Raw genomic sequence first — 7959 nt, 5'->3', positions numbered from 1 at the left:
AGAGAGCCAAGGGACGCCAAGAGATGAAAACCAGCCTGGGAGAAGCAAAGCGAGAAACCCCCACAGGATTAGAGTCTGAAAGCATGGAGTCCAGGAGCAAAGGGACCAGCAGATGCCAGCCACATGACTACCCAGCTGGCAGAGGTGTTCCTGAGCCATCAGCCATTCTTGAGTGAAGGTAACCTGTTGTTGGTGCCTTAATTTGAACACTTTCACTTCCTTAGAACTGTAAACTTGTAAGATATTAAATTTCCCTTTTGAAAAGCCATTCCATTTCTGCTATAACATTCTGGCAGCATTTTAGAAACTAACGCACCCTCCCACCAACCTAACCAAAGGACATCTGCAGAAACTTTGACCTTTTTGCAGTTCAATTAATATTCATCAAATCTCCAAGAGCTGGAAGCTCAGGATGAGTTCAGGGTTCCAGTAACTAAGAAAGCACTGGGGTCTATTGCAATTGAATTCCAGCTGGGATCCTTGATGGCACTGTCTCCACTTTTCTTTCTTAAAAAGCCAGTCCTTTAGATTGGCTACTGAAGTGTTTAAAAACAGATTATGAGTATCATTTAGTATGTGGCTACTGTATGCCATGAACTATTATCCCATCTAAGCTTCACAGCGACACTGAGGTAAATATTTATCCCATTTTTATGGGGGGAGGAATAAACTCGAGATACTTGCCCAAGAATCACATAGCCACTAAATAATGGGGCTTAGATGTGAACCTAAGTTTGTCTGCCTCCAGAAACTGTTTTCTTTCCCATCACCAGTGCCAACTGAAAATGTCCTTTCCTGGCCTCTCACTGAATTCTGAACCTCCTGCTACCTCAAAGGCAATTCTCAGCCCTCATCACTTGTGTTGGTTTTCTACTACCTTACCACACACTTAGCAGATTAAAACAACATCCATTTATTATCTTTCAGTTTCTGTAGGTCAGAAGGCTGGTCATGGCATAACTGGGTTCTCTGCTCAGGGTCTCAGAAGAATGAAATCAAGGTGTTGGCCAGGGTCCTCGTCCAAACTTATTCAGGTTGTTGACAGCCTTCAATTCCTTGAGGTTGTAGGAGTGATTCCCTGTTTTTTCTTGGTAGCTATCAGTTGAGGCCCACACTCAGTTTCTAGACCTCCCAGAACCTTGCCACCTGGCCCCTTCCAAAGACCCTCCAGTATCACAGTTTATTTTTTCAAGCCAGCAGGAGACACCTCACCCTCTTTTAAAGACCTCACATTTTTAGATCAGCCCACCTGGAATTATCTCCCTTTTGACTAACGCAAAATCAACTGATTAGTACCTTAATCTTGAAACGACATCCCATCAGTTTCACAGGTTCTGCCCACCACTCAAAGTGAGAGGATTATACAAGGCATGTCCACCAGGGAGTGAAGATTAGGGGCCAACTTAGAATCATTTGGGGGGGGGGGCGCGGGGGCGGGGCATATTTTTTCCCAAGTCTTCCCCCAGGTGTGCCCCCAGGTCCCAGATGATTTTGCAATTTCTAGAAGATGCTCCTTCTATGATAACTTTACACTAGACATTTTGACTCTCACTGAAGGCCATCAGGGTCTTTTGTCCCTTCCTGCCATCTCCTGGCCTGAAATTCATTGCTATCCTGGAGAAGCAGCAGCTAGATTTTTGATGCCTCAGGGATGTCATTGTTACCATAAGTTAACCAGTTTATCAGCTTTTGCTGCAGCTCAGTGCCTTTATCCTGGAACAGTTGTGATTAGGCATTTCCTCTAAATTGTGCAGAAGGGAGGAGAACCTCCAGTGATGGGAAGTTCACTACCAGACAGCCCTGAAAATGGAGATGAATAAGAGAAGGCACCGGAGAGAGAATGACATTTGTGGTGGTTTGAAGCTGTATGTGCCCTAGAAAAACATGTTTTTATGGCAGCAGAACACTGTGAATGTAATAAACAGCACTGAAATATGTATCTGGATGTCATTAAAGGGGAAACATTAGAGTGTATATATGATAAAAGTAAATTTTTTTAATTTAATCCATTCTTGTGGGAATGACCCTTTTTATAAGTAGGACCTTTTTTTAAAATATTTTTTTTTATTGTATAGTATAACATATATACAAAGAAAAGAAATAAAAAGACAGTTGTTTTCAAAGCACTCCTCAACAAGTAGTTACAGGACAGATCCCAGAGTTTGTCGTGGGCTGTCATACAATCCTCTCATATTTTCCCTTCTAGCTGCTCCAGAATATAAGAGGCTAGAGGACTTAAATATTTTTTTATCACAATCAACTTTTTCCTTCATTTATTGTGAACAATAACATATATACAAAAAAGCTATATTTTTTAAAGCACACACACACACAAATTTCAAAGCACAGTACCACAATTAGTTGTAGAACATATTTCAGACTTTGACATGGGTTATAAATTCACAATTTTAGGTTTTTACTTCTAGCTGCCCTAAAATACCAGAGAGTAAATCAGATATCAGTTTAATGATTCAGCATTCACATTGGTTTAAATCCTATCTTCTATGTATAACTCCACCATCACCTTTGATCTTTCCATACCTCTCTTTAGGGTTGTTTGGGCTATGGCAATTCTAAATTTTTGATGTTGGAAGGGTTTCTCACCAATATGGGGTAGGGAGATGGAACTATCTAATGTTCTGGAGAGGCTGAGCTAGGTTTCAGGACTTTCCTGAACCAGGCACCCATCTGGAGGTTGTAGGTTCTAAAGAGTTACTCTAGTGCATGGAACCCTTGTGGAATTGTGCCAGTTTGAATCTGTGGTGGATCCCAGAAAAGCCACATCCTTTAATCTTCATTCAATATTGCTGGGTGGGAGCATTTTGATTGTTTCCATGGAGGTGTGTCTCCACCCATTGAAGGTGGAGTTGCTTACTGGAATCCTTTAAAAGAGGAAACATTTTGGAGAGTGTCCCTTTTGGTAGAGCCATGAGAAAGCCAGTAGACGCCGCCATGTTCGCCATGTGCCCTTCCAGCTGAGAGAGAAACATTGAACGTCCTTGGCCTTCTTGAACCAAAGTATCTTTCCCTGGATGCCTTAAATTGGACATTTCTATAAACTTGTTTTAACTGGGACATTTTCTCAGCCTTGGAACAATAAACTTGTAATTTATTAAATTCCCCCTTTTAAAAGACATTTTGCTTCTGGTATATTGCATTCTGGCAGCTAGCAAACTAGAACAGGATTCTTATATATTGCCCTAGGTGTTGCTGAAATGGTCCTGGTTGAGGGTTGGCAGGTTATGATAGGTAGCAAGGTCTACCTGAAGCTTGCATAAGAGCAACCTCCAAAGTAGCCTCTTGACTCTATTTGAACCCTCTCTGCCACTGATACTTTATTAATTACACTTCTTTTCCCCCTTTTGGTCAGGACGGAATTGTTGATCCCACAGTACCAGGTCTGCATTCATCTCTGGGAATCCTCTCCCATGTCGCCAGGGAGACTTTCACCCCTGGATGTCATGTCCCACGTAGTGGGGAGGGCAATGATGTCACTTGCAGAGTTGGGCTTAGAGAGACTGAGGCCACATTTGAGCAACAACCGAGGTCCTCGAGAAGTAACTCTTAGGCATGCCTATAGGTAGTCTAAGCTTCTCTGCTACCTATGTAAGCTTCACAAGAGTAAGCCTCATGATCGAGGGTATGGCTTATTGATTTGGGTGTTCCTCAAGTTTGACACAGTATCGGGATTCCCTGATGGTAAGGTTTAATAGTTCCATATTTTTTCTCCCCTCCCTCAGGGGACTTTGCCAATACTTTTTGATTATCTGGTTAATATACTCTAGAATATTTCCAGGCATTACAAAAATCTATACAAGATTAAAGGACCTCTTGCCTTGACCACTGGAAAGGAGAGAAGAGTATAAGGAGGAGTGGTATTTCAGGAGTCCTAGTGCCAGATAACTAGAGGTGGAGGGGTGTGTATGGGGAGAATCAGCTAAGGAAGTCAGCTGATACCTGAAGAAACGGGACTGGAATACTTCTTCCAAACCCTTCCATGAGGCACCAGATGACCATGGTGAATGATCCTTGTCCTGTCAGGGCCAGAGCACCCTTTTCCTTTGCCACAGACAATTCCTTCCACAGTAGTGTGGAGTCCCAGGAGAGGCCAGGGTGAGGTCCCAGAGGAATCTGGACTTTTCTGGCCAACACCCACCTAAGGAAAAGTTTATTACTTAAATATCCTTGTTAAAAAGCAAAATATTGATCCTGTACAATATAAACTGTTTTAAAAAATCGGGCTTAAAAACAGCTCCTAGATAAGAGGGGAGGTGAAGAAGGGGTGAAGAAAACAACTACCAAAAAGAGAAGGGGTGGATTTAAAGGGCTATGAGAGAAAGTTCAGGGCAGAACTCCAAGTTAGGACAGTATCTACCAGCAAAAAAGTAATCACACCTGCTTCCTGGATTTCCATCAACAAAATGCCATTTGTAAAAGATTGAGAAAAAACTCATTGGTATTCCTTTCTCTACCTCTTACCTCTTGAAGATGGTGAAGAAGATTCTTTGAGCCTGGCCCCCAAGGACTGCCCCTATACCTGACCAGTTGTCCTGCAGGGTAGGAAGCACGCTGCCCTTTTCAGGGCAGCTCATGACTGGTAGAGGCTGGGGAGGTGGCAGGGAAAGAAGTTATCACCTCTCTTTTCTGGTCCCTGTTTGGTCTTCACCACTATGGCTCCCATCCTTCAGGCTCTCATGGCCTCAGTAAGGTCTAAACCCATTAAAGTGGGTTTGGGTACTCAGTGTAGGATAAAGCTATTATTGTCCTTTGAACAACCAGGCCAATAAGTCCTTTTTTTGTAATCTTAGGAAGGGAGAATTAAGAAATGCCTGGGTGGCCATGGTCCAAAAAAAAAGGAGGTGAAGGCAGACATTCCTCTGTACCAGCGAAGTTCACAGTGATAGGCAAATGCCTAGTGGGTGGTGAGGCTACTAAGGGAAAAGGAAGAGATAGGACAGAAAGGGGCAGTTAGAAGAAGGGAAGGAAAGGAGGAAAGACGGATCAGAGAAAAGGGACAAGGCCACAGTTATGAGGTTTTAAATAGTTGCTTTGTCTATCCGATGAGTTTATCAACATCACTAACAGGAAAATTCAAGGAAGGAATGGTAAAGAACTTGCATAAAGGAGAGGACTTCACTTACAGCAGCCCAGGACTTTGTAGTCTGCGACCAGCGGCCCATTTACATCTGTGAACCAACGGTGTAGGAAAGGTGTCAGGGAATGGGAGAAGGTTTGCTGGGTCTAGTGATGAAGACCAGATACAAGGAAAATGGCCATAGAGAGTCCCTCTTGGATTCTCACATACCGTTTTCTATAACATGAGTCCCAATAACATGCACAGCATGCAGGAGGTGGCTGCGTACCAAGTGGATGCTTTTTAAAAAATAAACCTTAATTAGTCCCTGGAACTCACTGAACTGATTTTTAGACACAAATCACCAAGTCTGATTCTAAACTTGCCGAAAATTTTTGTTTTTTTTTTTTTTTTTTTTTTGAGGTATACCAAGCTACCTTGCCTAAATCAAAACACGCTTATTCACAACATTGCTTCCAAACAGGGACCAGGGGAGCTAAATTTTAAGGCTTTCACCTCCAACAAGGAGTACTGGCTTGGGCTGGGGAGAAGAAGCCTGAGTCTTGGACCTGCTAAATTCCTGGCAATAAACCAAAGTGATTTGCAGACGGAAGCAAGAGGAGACTTGGAGGAAGCTGAGGCTTGAGTGACAAGGCAGTTTCTTGGTAGTTTGTTCTGGAACTCTTGGAGAAACCAGCATGAGGCACACTGCTGAGAAAAGTAAAGAGGTAGAAGCGTGTTTCTGAATCAGAGGAGGTGTCAAGAGGTGGTTCCTGAGCTCCCTCCCACAAATGGGAACAGCAAAGCCCATGCAGAACTCAGATGAAGCAGGGATCAGATTGGGCTGGGTTCTGGGCAAGGGTCCTGCTGTTTGTGGCAGGAAAGCCTCATAAGTCAGAAGAGAGCTAATCGTTTGGTGCAAGAAACCTTGCTGGGTACTGGGGGGCAAAAACAAGGGAGGCCACAAGAAGGTGGAATTTCTTTGACGGAGAGCAGAGAAACGCGGTGGCCCTGAGTCCATGGGGACTACAAAGGGGAGGAGAAAGGAGAGACATCATGGTTAAGAAAAAGTTTAGTATTAGAGGCAACAATGCACTCTTGGTTAGAACTAAACCAGCTGCTCAGTCAACTTTCTGAAAACTCTTCTTCCAGCAATTCCAGCTTCCTGGGAAAGGGACAGATAGGAAAGTGACAAATGAGGGGTTTACACCCTCTCTTTTGCTATTCACACCAGAGTCCCTCCTTCCAAGACTAATAATAATAGCTCATGATGTTCAGGGTTGGGGTCAGAGAATGGGGCTGTGATAGTAGGGGGCATGCCTTTCATTTCTTCTCCTTTCCAGTTCAAAAAAGGAGGGGGTCATGATGTACTTGGAGAAAAACAGAATTGCAGACCTGTGAGAAAACTGCTCCGATCTTTCCTGTTTGCTTTGGACACTGCTGAGGAAGGCAAGAACAGATGCAGTCATGGAGGATGGCAGAGACTGAAGCAGTCCAAAGTCAGGCTAAACCTCCTCTTAACTCGTCCCTCCCCTCCCCCCATTATTTACTTCTGCTGTAGCTGTGGTAGTGCTGATGGTTTCTTTTTGAACATAGCCCATAGCATGCAATAGCACCTTTAACCCCTGTGCCCTGAATTTAAACACACTTTATACAAGAATCATATCTTTGAAGTAATTCTTACAAGAACTCATTCATATTTCTAGTGCAAATCAGTGGGACACGTAGGTCTGTACAACCCCTTTCATTCTTGTTCATCTTCAATATGGTAATATTTCTAGACCCACTAGAGAATCACCTTCACTCCTGTCAATTCCCTTACACTGGAGTTCAACCTCATTGGCTAACGGTTCACCTGTCTCTAGTTTCTATCTCGAAGTCTCCTATATTCTGTATTATAAGTCTCTGATTATACCTTTATGCTGGTCATAAAAGTGATACATACAGTATCTATCCTTTTGTGTTTAACTAATTTCACTCAGCATTATGTCCTCAAGGCTCATCCATCTTGTCATGTGTTTTGGGACGTCATTTTGTCTTCCACTGTATAATATTCCATCTATGTATATACCACATTTTGTTGATCCAGTCTTCTGTTGATGGGCATTTGGTTTGTTTTCCATCTTTTGGCAATTGTGAATAATGCTGCTATGAACATTGATGTTCAAATGTCTGTTTATGTCGTTGCTTTCAGCTCTTCTGGGTATATACCAAGTAGTGCTATTGCTGAGTCATAGGGCAACTCAATATTTAGTTTCCTAAGGAACCACCAAACCGTCTTCCATAGTGGCTGCACCATTATACATTCCCACCAGCAGTGCATAAATGTCCCAGTTTCTCCACAGCCTCTCCAACATTTATAGTTTCCTGTTTAACAGCAGCTGTTCTTATAGGTGTGAGGTGGTATCTCATTGTAGTCTTGATCTGCAGTTCCCTTATAGCCAATGAGAATGAGCATATCTTCATGTGCTTTTGAGCCATCTGTATTTGCTCTTCAGAAAAATGCCTGTTCATATCTTTAGCCCATTTTATAATTGGGTTGTTTGTTTTTTTGTTGTTAAGTTGCATGATTTCTTTGTATATACAGGAAATCAAACCTTTGTCCAATATGTGATTTCCAAATGTTTTCTCCCATTGAGTTGGCGGCCTCTTCACCTTTTGACCGTCTTTTGAGGTGCAGAAGCATTTGATTTTGAGGAGTTCCCATTTATCTATTTTTTCTATTGTTGCTTGGGCTTTGGGTGTGAAGTTTAGAAAGGTACCTCTGTTATTGGGTCTTGAAGATGTTTCCCTACATTTTCTTCTAGAAGTTTTAGGGTGCTAGTTCTTATATATAGGTGTTTGATCCACTTTGAGTTCATTTTTGTGTAGGGTGTCAGATAGGG

This window comes from Tamandua tetradactyla, chromosome 12 (genome assembly GCF_023851605.1).
Source record: "Tamandua tetradactyla isolate mTamTet1 chromosome 12, mTamTet1.pri, whole genome shotgun sequence".
Taxonomy (NCBI): Eukaryota; Metazoa; Chordata; class Mammalia; order Pilosa; family Myrmecophagidae; genus Tamandua; species Tamandua tetradactyla.
Note: the sequence above shows the minus strand (reverse complement) of the source record.